Source organism: Micropterus salmoides, unplaced genomic scaffold (genome assembly GCF_014851395.1).
Source record: "Micropterus salmoides isolate LMB-PRFRI ecotype aquatic unplaced genomic scaffold, ASM1485139v1 Ms_hic_scaffold_2903, whole genome shotgun sequence".
NCBI classification, from domain to species: Eukaryota; Metazoa; Chordata; class Actinopteri; order Centrarchiformes; family Centrarchidae; genus Micropterus; species Micropterus salmoides.
This window is the reverse complement of record NW_024042155.1, coordinates 73-17,067: the sequence shown is the minus strand read 5'-3', so window position 1 is coordinate 17,067 and position 16,995 is coordinate 73. Positions and strand designations below refer to the sequence as shown.

At 43.8% G+C, this 16,995-nt stretch overlaps 1 pseudogene; it reads right to left on the bottom strand.

Moving 5' to 3' along the window:
- Positions 1-4,720: 4,720 nt before the first annotated feature.
- LOC119882105 lies at positions 4,721-16,120 on the bottom strand (annotated as a pseudogene).
- Positions 16,121-16,995: the final 875 nt, after the last annotated feature.

Below are 16,995 nucleotides of genomic sequence, written 5' to 3'. Positions count from 1 at the left end.
TGCAGCAGCATCTTGATCAGACTAATTTATCGCTTTGACTACGTCTTAAAACTGGACGAAGGTCTCACTGTAGGCCAGGAACAACAGCTCCAGGGGGGCGACAGACCAGGGCCAAGGTCAGGAATTATGCTCTCATGCTTGAGTGCACGGTAAATGGGATCAAGAGAAGATTTGGCCTGACTGTACAGATACACCTGCTAACCACGAATTATTACATGTTTGTGTTACAGTCTGCACTGGGCCTGTGAAGCAAATCAGATATTAATTTCTGATTAATAGAGATTGATAGTACCAAACAGCCATGCATTATTAGGTATAAGACAATTATATTATTAAGATGTTTAAATTTTAGAGGTTCAGGTTGCGGTTATGAGTCCCTCTGAGTCCGTTCTGGCTGTGGTTGTGAAGTTTGGCCAGTTCCTTGCACTGCAGGTCCACAGGGTCTCTGATGCAATAAAAAACATTGTTGAACACAAATGTTCTCACAATCATTCACTGTAAACTGCCTGTTTTCTTCCCTTCCTCCACCAAATCAACACCACATGGCGATGCCGCATTTCAAATGTGCACAGTGAGCTGGGTTACTGTGTCTGGAGGTCGAGACTGCAGCTGTTTAGATCTTTAGATCTGTGATCAGACTGCACTTGATTTTGTTTGGACATTAAAGAGAAGGGAAGTGTGTGAGTGTGGCTGGAGGAATAGGCATGATTGGATTTCCTTCATTCATTTAGTTCCGCTTTGGGAACTGCGAGCATTTGACCTTTTGAGAGAGTTTGTGGTTGTTTTAATTCATCTGGTGCGGCAACATTTGCGGACACACACAGATAGGAGACACACGGTATGTTGTCAGCTGAGGATGGCTACAGGGGCCACAGCAGGAAGGAAGAAATCTCCACAACTACAAGCCATACTGCCATGAAAATTTTCCCTTGAGCAAGTCTTTAGTCAATGACAATGTATCTGAAAAAACTAAAAGCCCAACTTCCATGGTCCCAGGCACTGAAACATTAGTTCAATGTGCTGATTATGTGCCTAGTATAACATCTTGCCAATGGACTACAGTTGAAAATTAGCCTGCTGGCTAACACTGGCACATTTACAGAAATGTTGATTAATGTGCACTGTCCTTAAATAAATAAATGAGAAATGAGAAATTTAATACATGTTTCTTACAAGATACTGGGCATACCTATATAAGAAATGCAAGCTGTGAAATTATTTTTCTTACCAACTAAAAACAAAGATGTTTACAGCAGAGTTCATTGGTTTCCTTTCTTTAGAGATTGTTAAGTCTACCCATCATCAGTGAAATCAGCTGCTGTAGTGTTTGGCTGGATGTGTTTAACTGTTGTTTACAGTACTACGTTTTGGACTCTTAAGTGTGCTGACTGCCGGTTTGCTTCACTGAGACATAAAATAATCACTTTTGTGAAATAGCTTAAAAAGAAAACCTGCAGGGTGCAAAAACAGTTGTAACCTGTGTCAATACTACCCTCTAGTGGTCAGTCAGCAGAACCAATCATATCAACTCCATCCTGTCAACAGCACCAGTTTCAACTCTTAGGGGGCTTTCACACCTGAAAGTATGCACCAAAGTTCATGTTTTGACACATTTTGATACATTCGGTTAGTTTTGGTTTGGTTTCACAATGCAGTTACCTATGCAGCGCATTAAAGGACTTTACATGACAAGACTTGCGTCATCATCCATGTGGGCTGCGTCTCCCTATACCTACTTGACATGGATTGGTTGAACTGTTCCAGCTTTGACCAGAATGAATGAATTAGGAATGTACATATGTCGTTGCCACTATATTGTTATTGTTATGGCATTAGCCTACTACCTGCAGCACCATCTTAACTCGCAACACATTCTCATCTCAGTGCGTCAATTACTGACGCTTTGAGACAGGCTAGTTCAAATTCGCCAAATAATCGTCCTCATTGTGCGAACATTAGACCTAGGCTATATCTCTGCAGTGTTTCGGGATAACACCGGCAGGAAAGGGGGAGAAGACTGCAAGAAATCCTTCTGAACCTCCGTTTGAGGAGAGACCATAATTGTATCCTTTTTTCAATGCATTTATCCTTGCATTCGTTTGTTTCTGGTTTAGCCTACACAGGAACCACCGAACTCCCTGTAAATAGCCTGAAAGTCCGACTCTTTATGGGATCAGTTTACTGACAGCTGAGCTCACTGTCATATCACGAATTATAACTGCTGGCTGTTGCTTGTTTTGTGTCTCACACAGTTTCGAATGAGACATGGAAAACCAGATCAGTTTCTTAAGTGTCATCATATGCCTCATAACACGGGTGTAGGTTTGGGTTTTGTTATATGGGGGACAAAAAATTTAAGTTAATAATAAATATATGTATAACATTAATTTCCTTTATACATTCCTGAAGCTTTCTGATAAATAATGTTGTATTTGCATCTTTACTACAAAGAGCTTTGTACTTTACTGCCTTATCTTCATTTTAAGAGATTATTAACAGTAAAAAAATTTAAGATAGCAGTACAGTTAAAAAGGGATAACAGTGCACAAATGTGTGAAGAATGAAAAAAGAGAAAAGTACAATCTGACATGTTTTAAGCATACAGAGGCCTTTAAAGGGATAGTAAGTGACTGTAATCCAATACACTTTTTGTTAAATTCAGTGAATATAATAAAAAATAGAATAGAGTAAAAAATTACACGTGGAGTCGACGCGGACCGTAAGCTCTGTGATTGGTCGGCTGGGTAGCCTCGCAATGCCTCCGAGCCGACCGGAAGTATCCCACGCTTTGAAGTAACATTTACTAGTGGCCAAAACAGCGGCTGTAACACAGTGAATATATATATTTGACCGTCGCAACCCAAGTGAAATGACTCGTTTCGCTATCAGAATGTGGTCCATTCAGTCGGTAACATTTGAAAAGGCTACACCAGCCGCACGTTTACAATTTTACCCCCATTTACGTTAGCGGAGCGCTAAACCGGAAGTTAGCCTGCTCGGCCAGCAAAAGTCAACACAGTGGATGCTGTAGCGCTACTGCCGACTAGCGTTTGGGGGTGTAATTGCAAAATGACGGACACACCTACGCACAAGTATAAATGCATGGTTACGTGCGTAGCCTACGCCGTAAGGTTCGCACGTAGACCCTACGCAGGAGTATAAATGCTCCTTTAGTGCTTGTGCACAGGAGTGATGGGGGGTGGCAGTGGGAGAGATGGGCTCCAGGCAGAGGATAAAGTTAAACGACCAGGCAAAGGGCGTTTCAAAGCTGGAGAAACCTCAGAGATTTAAAATTTGGGGGGGAGCACTGAAGGGAGGAGCGTGTTTTTTTTGCAGTTGAGGTCAAATATCAACAATCCATCTGCAGAATCACTTACTCTCCCTTTAAGTGTGTAACTTTTGCTGAACAGTGGCGAATGTACTGTGTAATGAAGTGTACACAGCAATGATCTGCAACAGATGAAAAGACAAATTAATTCATAACACTGAATCATATGCACTTCAGAAATTATAATGCAAACACCATTCATTTATTGGTATACTATTTCATAATACTTTATAGGTATCATTCTGATAAATACTTATGTACCAAGCCTGTGTGTATCTATAGGCAGGCGTTTCACATTCAAGTCCAGGTTCAGTGCAGTGGTGACCAAATGACTCGTCTTGTCAGATTATTTTGTTCCTAACACAGAAGTGAACGAGGAGCAGAGGACAGGAGCTATGGCTCACTACATCAGGGTATTATCTGTATTCATTTTACCTTACTTCTCTTTATCTTTCCTTTACTCCTCCTTTATCTCTTCATGCCTCATTTTTATGAAATATAGTCATTGGTGTTTTTGTTTTTTTCATCTGTAGACAAATGCCTTTCCGTTCATTAAGGTTGAATCTAATTGGAGGAGGGACAGAGTGGTCTCCCTGAGGTCCTCTTCAATGGCGCCAATATCAACCAGCTGGGAATGCATTGTGGATCAGCTGTAGAGACAGGCACACGGGTCCGATAGGGTACAATCAGTGATCAGTTTAGGTCCAGATTGAGACAGTAAGGTCTAGATTTTGGCTGATTTAGTCCAGTTTTTAGTCCACCTGGATCCTTCAGGGGCTGCTTGCCTTAAAGGACAAATAACGTAACTAACTTAGGACCAGATGCTATTGATCTTGCAAAGTAACAAGGCAATGTAAAATAGATATCATCATGAAGATCTCTTCTCAGGTGCTCAGCAGGATAGAATAGTTTGGAGTCTAGGGGTGGGATGCATTCATGCTTTCGTCGGTGAAGCAGCAGCAGTAAGGGTCCTTGTGAAACTCTGTGGACAATCAAAGCATGTGGCTTTTAAAAGGAACAGTTCTGTCTCTGTGGTCAAAGGGTGCTCGGAGTTGATGGGGAAAAAAGGCATCAAGGGGACTGTTAAGATACACCCTGTTTGTTTGGTGGTGTGTGCATGATTGTGTTTGTGCACCTACAAGTGCGCCTGAGTGCATGTGGGTGTGCGTGGGTGTTTGTGTGAGCGCGTGAGTTCGCTTTTCTTCAAGAGTTCAGGTTATTTAGCAGCTGATGTGTCTTTAGACGGACACAAATACATCCAGTCCAAGACTGATCCGCTTCAAGTGGACTTTAAGTGTGCACCTTGACATCAGACCAGGAATCCGCAGTGCGGTTCAGGCTCATTTAAACTAATCTCATTGTAGTCAGCACAGACTCATCCAAAAGAGTCCATTCCCTCATCTCCCTCTGCAGGCCAGAGCTTGAAAGACGCAGAAGTCTCAGAGGAAGGGGTTGTGGCTGTGTGTCTGTGTCTGCGACTGAGTGTGGGGCGCCGGTCGTGGAGAAAGGGGAAGCAGGGGCTGTGGGAGGTTAGAGGGAAGGTCCAGGAGTCCGGCAGGAGGTTGCGTGAGAGAGGAGGGGAGGGTGGGTGGCTGGTGGTGCAGGGGCAGGGGCAGTGACGGGCTGTAGGAGAGCATGTGGGGGGGCAGTGGGGATGTAGAGGATGGCCGCATTTGGTTGAGGGTGAGGCGAGGCTGGTCGCAGTGGAAGGGGTTAGTGGGAGACGGAGCACTCAGACCTGAGGAGACAGAATTCGGAGAACGTTTTAATAATAGCACAGTCATGTTTCTGCAAGTAGAGCATGTTCTTGAATAGCTGTTTGTTACCTAAGAGGAAGGGGTTGTTTGGCATCTTGCTAGGGGGGTTGGAGGGTATCAGAGCATCTAAATTGACCAGCGAGGCCCCCGTAGGTCCCAGAAAGGCCTCTGGGGTTCGACACACACGTGTGACGACGCTGAGTGGGGGTGCTAGCCGAGACAGGTCAAACATCTCTGGGCTGGCCGACTCTCGTCCGTTGACCTGGGGTTTCACCGAAGGTTCTGTCCCAAATGGATCTGGCTTGGAATCTGCTTCAGCAAATGGGTCAGAGTCTGCCTTTACCCCAAACAGCTCTGCGTCTGCACCGGTAAATGAAAAAAAGGTTATAAAATTGTCATAGAGGATGCAGTGTGATGTTGTAAGCTGCATGGGTGACAAATTAAAGGAACACAACATGCACACATGACATAGTCAGCTCTTGAACAGATTCATTACTCCTTGTCACTGATATTGTGTTTTTTGATGAAGGTGGTGAACATGTTTCTCTAAAATCTTCTTCTTTTCTCAACTAGGTTGAAGTCTGGTAACGGTGAAGGCCATATGATTCAAATAATTTTTAAACCATCCAGTGAGCTCTCATGCCCTACAAGGAAGCTTATGAATTTGTTATTGTGAAGGAATTATTTATGCGTACTAACACACAGGTTTCCCCAGGTCATGATAGGATCAGTTGCTTAGCTAAAGTAAGCCAAAGTTGACAGCCGGGCACTCTTCAAATCTCTAGGTCACACGCAGTCTCTCCTGTCTGCCTGCCTGTCGACTGACTGACGCAGCTGAGTTTATAATGATGCACTGAAGTAACCTGCCTGCTGTGGATTTTTGCTTTTTGCACTGTGTGGACTGCATGAACCTTGTTTTGGACTTTATCTGCATCGCTTTGTGTACACCCTCAGTTACCGTGAGTGTTCAATAAATATTGCTAACTGTATCCTGCTCTCTGGTGTCTTGTGTTTGGGCTTAAATCTGTCAGTCACTCGGCCGATCATGACAAGGGGTGAACAATAACCTTATTTGGACACTTAGTGAATTTCTGTAGATCTGGTAAGGATATATATTCCACAGACAGGAAGTATCCTTCAGATTTGGTGTTGGCATTTAATGGGTTTCCCTGATGTTTACATGTTTCTTCAGTTATGTTTCTTCATTCGTTTCTTCATTATTTGTCACCCATCTGTATAAGATAAGTGGTAGCAAGTGGATGCATTAACAAGGAATCCTTTCTGTATGTTACAATGAATCCATTGCAATAGTGACCCTGTGACACTTATAATGTTCTGGTTCAGAGACATGTTTGTAGTTTGTGTTTTGTCCTGCACCGCAGTACATTGTAACCACTTTTGGATGCCAAAAACAATGTTTATTTAAAACCAGTTTGAAATAAAATGAAATAAAAGTCTCACTAAAGGAATACAGATTACATTAAACTATGCCAGTGTTTTGGTTACTGTGTCCATTCATAGGACATTTAATGCATTACATACATGCATTACAATATTTCCTTATTATTATTTAATATTTTGTCAATTTTATATATTTATAAATATATATATATACACTCATTAATATTATAAATATATGTTTATTATTTATATATTTATACAAATCCTCTCCCCCTGTAATATGTTCGGACAACACAAATCCAGAGTCATGAACATGTAAATAACTGCCACATTGTTTTGTTTTTCTTTTAAACATAGTTTGACAATTCTTTTATAAGTTTTATGTGTTTATTCCATATTTAAATATTTTTAAATCTATTTCTGTAAACTGTATCTTTATGTCTAGCACCTGAGCCCTATAGCAAATTCTTCATACATGTAAAATACTACTTGGCCATAAAGCTCTTTCTGATTTTGATTCTGATTCTGATACACACTAAATGTGAACACCACAGTAGGCTACCTTTGGTGTTGCTGCTCTGTGTGCATACAGTATGTTATCTTATAGTCAGTCTACCAGCTGTCCATAAGCAAGATTTTTTTCTTTCCAACCACAATCAATGCAGGAGACTTACTGCTTCTGTATATCTAAATGTACAGTAAAACCCACAGTGCTTCTGGCTTGTGGGACTACCTGTGGGACTTGCAGTTTGAGGCGAGGACACTTGAGGGACCTCTTGTTTAGGCTTCTCTTCTTCCTGATCAGCAAAGGGATCTATCCCATCACCACCTGCATGACAAATTGAAATCAGCACAGTCTTAAATATTTGGGCTGGCACTGAAAACTACAATGTCTTTGCACTTTGATGGTGCTGGTGTTTGTGAAAGGTACCTCCGTCTGTCGGGCTGTCCCACTCATGATTGACAGGACTGGAGGAGACAGGCGCTGCTTCCCAGGGGTCTGCATGCGAGTTGGCACACGAAGCCCAAGGATTGGATGCGTTGGAGGATGAGGGAGGGGCAGTCCAAGGGCTGCCAATCACAGGAGTGCTGGAGTGGACTGCTGTGATGAGAGATGGACGGAAAAACACAAAACTCTGTGTGAAACTTCAAAGACACACAAACTTACAGAATCGGAAAAGACACCGAGAGATACTGTAAGTCCAGTTGGCCTTTATGTGTGTGTGTGTGTGTGTGTGTGTGTGTCTGTGATGAACCACCCACCTACAGAGTCCCAGGGGTCAGAGGTGACATTACAGGTGGGCTGGGTAGAGTCCCAAGGGTCAGTACGTGGAGGTGGGGCCTCAGATGAAGGGCCAAATATGTCCACCAAGTCCAGCATGGCTGACTACAGAGGGAGCAAAAGGGCTTTCTGTAAATCTGTGCCAAACATTTCTATTACTGGATGTACCGTTACAGTGATTATATAATGCAGGTGACACATACTTTAAAACACAATTACTTATTCTTGCATGTCTTACAGAAACATTTAGATGGACAGAAACATTTACTAATTTAGCTGACGCTTTTATCTAAAGCGACTTACAATTGCTATACATGTCAGAGGTCGCACGCCTCTGGAGCAACTAGGGGTTAAGTGTCTTGCTCAGGGACACAATGTTGGATGTCTCACACCTCATTACACCATGAGATGATCTTTACTTGATCTATAATCTTGGGACACCTATTGTATTTTGTAATGAATTAAAAGTATCAGTTAAAAGGCCAAAGTGATGATAGACAGGACAGACAAACAAGGTGATCTATGACATGTATCTGACCTTCTGAATATGCCAAGGAGTTTGTGAGAAGCTTCATCTTATGGAGCACATAAAAGTACAGAGAATTCTACGATAAGCAACACATTATAACCAATTACGAGCCGCGGGGACCTTTACATAAGGCAGCTGGTGACTCTGATTGGCTTGTTGACAGGCCAGTGAGTAAGGGAGCTGGTGCACTAAAAGATAAGGAGTATACTCTCAGGGAAATGTCATGCTGAGCTCAAGGTTAGACAAGACAAAGTCATTATCATTCAGCAGGCACCTCTTTCTCCTCTCTCAGCTCTACAGTTTCTCTCTCGAACCTCGCTCATTATGCTGATCTGCATCTTTTGTCTCTTTTCCCTCCCAATCGCACAGTGTGCACTATAAACTCCACTTCATTCTCTAAATGCCTGCCAACAACCACCTACTAATGCACCTGTCCACCTCTCCATGCGAACACACACTCACATGTGGCATGCATGCACCCACACACACACACATACTGTACAGTGGACACACACACAAACATTTTTAAATTCACCTCCTCATGTGTCCCTGACTGGCTCTCTCCTGCTCTCATCCAGGGCCTTCTGTAAAAGAGACTCGTCTCCTTGGCGACAGCATTGCTCCTGCAGGGGCGGCATCGTGACATCATCAACATTACCGCCACGGCAATGAGCATGGATGCACACACACACACACACGCACACACACACACACACACACACACACGTACACACAAGCGTTAGTGGTAGTCTTTGGTTTTGGTCCCAGCAAAATGAAAGCTGTACTGGTGGCTTTTTTAGTGGTGTTGAAATATTTAGTCGACAATGACCGACAGCTGCTTTAAAAGCAAAGCTGAGAGAAAGAGAATCTTTTACATGCAGAAGTTTAAACATTACTTGTGTGAGAAAATAGAGATGTAAAAATTGGAGCGCTGCTAAAGGAGGATGAGATAAGGAAACAAAATCTGAACAGTCTGAGAGCCAGATACAACAGAAGTCCTGGAGAGGAAGGGAAATACGGTTAGGAAGAAGTTAAGAGGAAAGATGGCCACAGAGATGCATTAATTTAAGATGTAAGAGCCTTATCATCAAATACACAGACTCTAGAGGGTTAATAAACGTGGACACTGCTTTTTTTAAAGAATGAGGTGTGTTTCTGTGTGTGTGTACTGCCGTTGCTTCTTTTTTTGCTAAGGCTTAAAGCAAACTGTAGCTGTGTGTCTTCATCCATCTCTATGGTAACAGAGGAAGGGCTAGCTAGATGAAGGTGGGCGAATGTTCAAAATGTTTGTAACAAAATTTTCATTATTGGAATCATCAAGAGGCAGTGAGGCATGTGTGGCTCAAATACAGACGAAGACAGCGCATAGTGTCATACTTATTAAATTATACATGATCATAATAATGTGTGTGCTGTTTTACCTTCTGACTCTCCTCCCTGCTCATGGCTAAGGCCAGCTGGAGCTGCAGCTCCTCCTCCCCGCTGGTCTGAGGTCGGGCTTGCTCCAGGTCTGAGGCGGCGCGAGGAGACGAGGACGAGGCTGCAGAGTGAACAAGTGAGGGAGTTTGAGGCAGGGAGCAATAGTGGTGCGTAAGGAGAAGTGGTCAGATTGACGTGGGGATGCATGAGACAGGGGGCACAGGAGGCGTTGATTTTAATATTTTCAGGCCTACGCTGCAGTATTGATAATCTATGCGGTGGATTGGGCAAAGTGCTGGACTACAGCACAAAATGCATTTCACCAGGGATCAGCCTGAATACAAGTTAACACTTCATCCATTTATTCACACATTCAAATAAAATAAGATGTTCAGTGTCTCAGATAGGTTCAGACTTTAAATCGGATAAAGTTAACATTTTATGATAACAATGACAATGTGAAAACAGTCACTTGTAGTGGTGAACCTATAATGAATTATCACCTGAATCTGCAGCTCCCCTCAGCTTCACAGAGTTTTATAGTGAGTTAAGGGCAGGTTCACACCTGAAGGTCCGGTTTCTGCATAGAACTAATGTGAGGATGCAACATTGTTTAAATTTTCTAGTGGTTTGTGTTCACAAAGACAAAATCTCTCCAGAAATTGTAAATAAAGGTAATGTGGTGGAAATATCATTTGATTATTAGTCAGCGGGTCAAAAACAAAACCCTCCATGTACTTACATACTACAGTACTTTGATGTACTGCTGAGCCAGTTTTTTTTTTTTCTTTCACACGACGCTGCAGTTCACTGGAAACCATTCTCCTTCATTTTTGCTGAATATTGTAATACATCAGTGTTCTTAAGCACCATTGTAATTGAGGAGCAAAGGTTTGTCCCCTGCTAGTCAACATTTTGGTGGTAAACGCAAAACCAGTTCACCAGTCACTGGAAACAGCATGAGAAAACCAATGAAATGACACATAGAATAGTAGACTTCCCATCAATGGTTCAAATGGTGTTCACACCAGATATGACCCGCTCCAGATGAACATCTCGGGTTAGTATGTAACCCTTGTTCCCCGAGAAGGGGAACAAGACACTGCGTCGGTGACGACACTATGGGAACGCCTCTGGGCGTGGCAGGGCTGAACATGAATGAAACTACTCCAATCCTATTGGTGTTGCTAGAACGGTAGCGTGTGATGGCGTAACTGGAGGTGTATATAAGCACGCCGGCACACAGGACACATTAGCCCTTTTTCTAACAAGCAAGGCACTGGTGAGGTGAGGTGTGGCGGACCGACGCAGTGTCTCGTTCCCCTTCTCGGTGAACAAGGGTTACATACGTAACCTGAGACGTTCCCCTTCGAGGGAACTCGAACTGCGTTGGTGACGACACTATGGGAACGAGAATACCCACTTAGGCCGCGCCCCGGCCGAAACCCCAGCGTGCAGAACCTGACGGCACGACTAGGAGGAGAGCGCATGGGTGCGGGTGCAGAAGCAAGGTCCAGACTGTAGAACCAGATGAAAGTGTGAGGGGTGGCCCAGCCAGCCGCATCACAAGGAAGGCCCTAGAAGCCGCCATGCCTCGAATAGAGTGCGCCCTTACGGCCATAGGTGAAGGTAACCCGCGCACCTGATAGGCCAGGGAAATAGTCTGAACAATCCAGTTGCTGATCGTGTGTTTGGAAGCAGGGAGCCCAGCCTTGGGGGACCCGAAACACACCAGCAACTGGTCTGCTTTCCTCCACCGGGAAGAGCACAGAGTGTAAATACTCAGTGCTCAGAGCAGATGAAGTCTCCCGCCTGCAGCACCGTGGACCCTGCCATCCTGGATGGACCTTAGGGACATAGCCTGGACAGGGATGCAAGATGGCTCTGACCCTCTGATGGGGTAGGAGCTGGATGACGGCTGGGCCCTCTCTCGTCTCTCACAGCCGTCGCCATCCTGGCCCCTGAACGACGAGGGAGATATTGCCGGAACGCCTCTCCTTGCGTCCTGGCATGCTGGAACTGTTGACGACGGCGTCCACCGCCTCGCCAAACAGGCCAGAAGTCGCGATCGGTCAATAGCGCGGGCCGTCTCCTTCGTGACTCTAAGCGACAAGTCCGTAGCTCGGCGGAGCTCAGCAATATACTCAGAGGGGCCTGCTCCCTGCTCCCGCCATTGTGTAGGCTTGCACCAGCCCGGCCCGTCGCCATGTAATCTTTGCCCACCAAAACAGATGTCATACGATATGGCTTGATAGGTAGCGCCTGCACCTTGAGGGATGATGCATGACTGGGCGAAAGATAGCTAGCCAAAGCATCCTCAACCCTGGGCATCGTCCCATAGCCAAAACCCTTGACTCCGCTACGTCGCTATAGACCCGGAGCGGGGGAGTAGTCAGACGAGCTGAGAAGGGCTTGTCCCAGGACTTGCACAACTCATCATGCAAGTCCGGAAGACAGGGATCCTGTGCTCTCCCTGTCCTGCCATTGGGAGAAGAGAGCCGCACGGTACCTCAGCACCCTCAGGGGCAGGCCTCGCAATGGCCGCAAGCAGCCCCCTCGAGAGCTGCCTGGGCATGTGGCATCCCCAAACAGGAAACACAGGTAGGAGTGTCGCCCGCCGTGATGTAACGTGGGCACGGGAAAACACATTGCCTGAATTGCTCACCAGCCATCTCTCTGTCTGCCATCCTTCCAGGTAACAGTTTGGATACTGTAGTCCTTCTTAACATGCCAGAGTGCCTGCTGAATAGAAAAGAGCTAATGTGTCCTGTGTGCCGGCGTGCTTATAGACGCCTCCAGTTACGCCGTCACACGCTACCGTTCTAGCAACACCAATAGGATTGGAGTAGTTTCATTCATGTTCAGCCCTGCCACGCCCAGAGGCGTTCCCATAGTGTCGTCACCGACGCAGTTGGAGTTCCCTCAAAGGGAACTCTGAGACAGCGAATCGAGACCACGCCTTTGAGGCGGACCAGAAAGAGGTTGTTTGATCTGCACCAGAGTTCAAGTCCAACGTTCAAACCAACATACAAAAAAAACACACCAAGGAGGTAACAATCCAGTGTGTGAGAAAATGCTCTAAAAACCCCAGTCCCATAAAAGCATGTGTGCTACTCTTTAATGTTTGTCCCCATCCTTAAAGTCTTCAATAAAATTGAAAAACATTGTTTGTAAACACATCAGTTAAAGCATAAATATCACCTATTAGTTCAGATAAAGAACCATAACTGGCGAAAATGGTGGTGCATTGAGCAGCTGAAGATCCAGATTTTTCCCTCGGGAGAGGGTGGAGATCAAAAAACAGAGCTAAAAGAAAGAGAATATTGGACTTGATTGATCAGGTTGCTTCTGTACTGCTGATATGTAATTAAGCTACTGTTTGCAGTTTGTCATGAACTTAAAAGGTGATGATGTTAATGTTGGTTCACATCTTTTTTCCGCTGCCCCCAACTGGCCAAAAATATTATTTTAAAAAATATTATTGCAGGTTTAAATACTCACAGTACTCACAGTTAAAGGAAGAGGGAGAGCCTCTGGAGCGGCTGAACTCCTCCCCATAGAGCACAGCCAGCTGGGCTGGCTTGTTCGCCTGCCTGGGTGGTAGGACGGGGGGATACCTCCGTACACACCCCCACCCCCTCCGCCTCCTCCGCCTCCTCCGCTGCCTCCCCCAGCCATTCGTTCCTTGGTCTTTAGGGCTTGACTTCTCTCCTGGCGGAGCCGCTCCTCATCCCGGAGCAGACATACCAGTTGGCGTGCTTTTTCTCTTACATTGGCCCCCTGGTCTCTGCCATCGCGGTCCACGTACTGGAAATCACGTAGCGTCTGAACCACACATAGACAAAAGATCTTTTCATGATCTTTTAGAGATTAACTTTAACTTTCAAAACTAATTATGTTTAAGTCGTCGTTAAGAACATTCAGGAAAACCTCAATAATCGGATCCTTGGGAATAATGATATTCCAGTTTGATCAGAGTATGTATGGTATGAAAAAAATTATAGTTGGTTTGATGATTTTCTGAAAATGTTAACTCCTGCTTTTTATATTTTTCAGTTATGCAATAATATTTACTCTTGACTCAACAATTCATCTCAAGAATCTATTAAAAAAAATAGCTCAACCTGTTCAAAATAAGAATGCTCTTTCAAATTTTCTTTTACTAGTTGATTGTTTTCTTCACTGTTAAGTGTTTAATGTAAGTTTATTGTGTGGGTGCAGTGATGAAATGTACTCTAGGAAGAGTAGGTTGTTAAGGTAACAACTAGTGAAGATTCAAATGATCAGTAAAATAAACCAGCCTTCTCCTGAGATGTTCAGATTTCTCTCAGTCCACTACCTGAATAGTGAATGCGTTCTCACGGCACTGTTGGGCCACTCTCTCTGATCCTGTTTTCAGCAGGTAATCCAACAGAGTCAGCGCCTGGAGGAAAACGCTGATTACAACACTGGTACTGCAAAATTTGTATTTTGTGACATCTCAATTCTACACATTGCATTTGTAAAAAGAATACATACATATTATTAAATAGAAACTACTGTATAGGGATATGAGCAATGAAATGGATACAGGAACAAATGGTTTAACAAGATGCTTCCTGTAGCGCCTGAAGATGGCACTAAAGGAAGCATCAGGAGTCATCCTCTGAGGGACCATGAATGTCTACACAAGCTTTCACGGCAATCCATCTGATAGTTGTTGAGCCATGCATGGCAGCTTGGCTAAAACCTGAAAGTGGAGGAAAATAGGAACAATCCCAGGTTCCTCTTCAACACTGTAGCCAGATTGACGGGAAACCACAGCTCTAAGGAACAAGGTGTCCCTCTTGACCTCAGTAGTGACATTTTTATGAACCATTTTAATGTTTTTTTTGTTATTAGAAATAAAAATAAAACAGCACCTCCTGTCTTCAATGGATGCCGACCTGCCCTTGCAACCTTCACCAACTTACTTCAGTTGTGTCCTTGTCCAAACCAACGACGTGCCTCACAGACCCCATCCCAACCAAACTGCTCAAAGAGGTTTTGCCATCAGTTGGTACTTCTTTGTTAAATATTATCAGCCTTTCTTTAACAACAGGCTATGTACCTCAGTTTTTTAAGGAAGCGGTTATTAAACCACTTCTTAAAAAGCCTACTCTTGATCTAGGGGTTTTAGACAGTTACAGACCGATATCTAACCTTCCTTTCATATCCAAGATCCTTGAAAAAATCGTGGCAAATCAACTGTGAATTTTTGCATAGCAAAAACTTATTGGAAAAATTTCAGTCAGGTTTCAGAATGAATCATAGTACAGTCCTCCGAGGCACATTGTCACATCTCTTAAGTCTCTCCAGTTAATACATAACGCTGCTGCACTCATACTGACAAGAATCAGTAGGAGAGATCATATCACCCTGTTTTAGTAACTTTGCACTGGCTCCCGGTAAAATTGAGAATTGATTTTATAATACTTCTTCTTACATACCAAAGCCCTTAATGGTCAGGCACCATCCTATCTGAAAGAACTCCTTACACCATACTGCCCACTAGAACACTGCGTTCCCAAAATGCAGGGCTTCTTGTAGTGCTAGGGTCTCCAGATGTAGAATAGGAGCCAGAGCCTTTAACCATCAGGCACCTCAGGGTGGAATCAGACCCCTGTCTGGGTTCGGGAAACAAAACAACATTTCCATATTTAAGAGTAGGCTAAAAACTTTTCTTTTTAGTAAAGCTTTTAGCTAGGGATGGTTTTTCTGTATTTTGTGAGAAGGCTTATAGTTTGGGCTAGGGTATTTTATGAATTTTTATTTATTTATTATTAGTTTTATAATTGTATATTTTAGTTGTTTTTAAAGTGTGTTCCTATGTGTGTAGCCTTTTTCTGCAAATTCTACATGTCTTGTTTCTGTGAAGGTACTGGGACCACACAGCTGGTGATTTTACACTTTAATAAACTTTTGACTTGACTTGGCAAACATGTGAACAAAGTACAGGGCAGGAGAGGGGCTAGAGAGGGACACAGGAAGAAGCAGCAGCAGACAGAAGCGTGAAGGTGAAGTGTGTTTACGGAGGGAGAAATTTGAATAAATGATTAAAGAAGCAAAAATGTGAAGGGAGGGAAGAGGTGGTGAGTTACCTGTGGTGAGAGGGAAGTTAAGGAAACAGTAAAATCAAGAGTAAATAAGCAGAAAGGAAGAGAAACACATTTACAAGAGGATTTATAATTAAATTAGTAGTGATTTCTGACAAAAAGCATGTCTTCATGAGGGTCACCTTGTAGACATGTCTCCCAGTTCTTGCCGCTGTCGTTGAGACGTTTCCACACCATGCCCATGACCTCAGCAAATGCCACCACATTGAAGGTCAAGTCAGCGATCTCTGACATGAGAGACGAGGACGGGCCCCCATGGATCGTTCGAGGTGGCCTCGCGAACCGACACGTCACATATATGCCAGTGCTAATTTCATGCAGATAATGTTCTTTTTCATCCAGAGTAGTAGTGTCATCATCATCAGTGAGAGATCAAAAGTGTAAAAAGTATGTTTTCTTCTGATGTGTTTTGATCTGACGAGTTAATTTAGAGGAGTTTACCTGCCTCCCACATAAAAGATGCTGCACATCATAACACCTGAAGGAGTTCATTTGTTATACCTTGATCTGCTTCTGAATAGTTGTGCAAGATTCTTCACCTGCCGGCGCGGGCTGCTGAGGTTGTCATGGTGACGGTGATGAAGGATGAGAAAGTGAAAAACAAACGCTCAACAGAGTGAAGAGGGCGGGTGACAGGGGGAACGCAGGCTGGCGGAGGAGAGCGGAGCTGTAGCTATGGCAATGAAGGCTCCTCTTCTCTTTCAGGGGTTACCGGATGCTATATAGGGGGACAGACAGAGAAATGTAGGACCAAAAATACAACCAACAAGTCACTCTCACTTTTAAGGCTGATCTAGACCAGTTTTTAAAGTCTGCATTGTGCCCCACAGCGTCAATGGGATAGTAATGTTTGGAAAATGCTTTGGGATGTAGACAGTAATGCTGCCTTTGAGACACCTTGGAAAATCGGAAATCTCCCAGCTGAAGTTTCCAGCCTCCAACCTCAAAGTGAACAAAAAACATTGCTACATCTAACTACATCAGTTTGTTAATTTGCAAAAGTCCTATATGTCCTAATGTTTTCACATTTTTTTTTGCCATTTTAATGTTTTCCCGAATAATCTTTGTGCAGAAAGACATCTGCAATTAATTTACACACAACAGGTTTACTATATTATAGTAGGGCTGGGTGATATGGCCAAAAA